This window comes from Athene cunicularia (genome assembly GCF_003259725.1).
Source record: "Athene cunicularia isolate RWA chromosome 1 unlocalized genomic scaffold, athCun1 chr1_part2, whole genome shotgun sequence".
Lineage (NCBI taxonomy): Eukaryota > Metazoa > Chordata > Aves > Strigiformes > Strigidae > Athene > Athene cunicularia.
Genome location: NW_020799092.1, coordinates 56,057,365 through 56,057,565, shown reverse-complemented (window position 1 = coordinate 56,057,565; position 201 = coordinate 56,057,365).

Sequence of the window (201 nt, the reverse complement as noted above, 5' to 3'; positions counted from 1 at the left end):
CGGGTTTAGCGGGGTTTGGCTTTGGTGGGTACCCGGGGTCCGAGCCAGCAGCCCCCGTGCCCCCCAGCACCTGCGCGCGGTCCCGCGGGAGAGCGCAGGGGCGCAGGGCCCGGACGGCGAGAGCCGCGGGGAGTGCGTGTGAGCGGCAAGCTCATCGTACCCACCTTAAAACACACTGCCTTCAGGTCTTAAAGTCTTCTG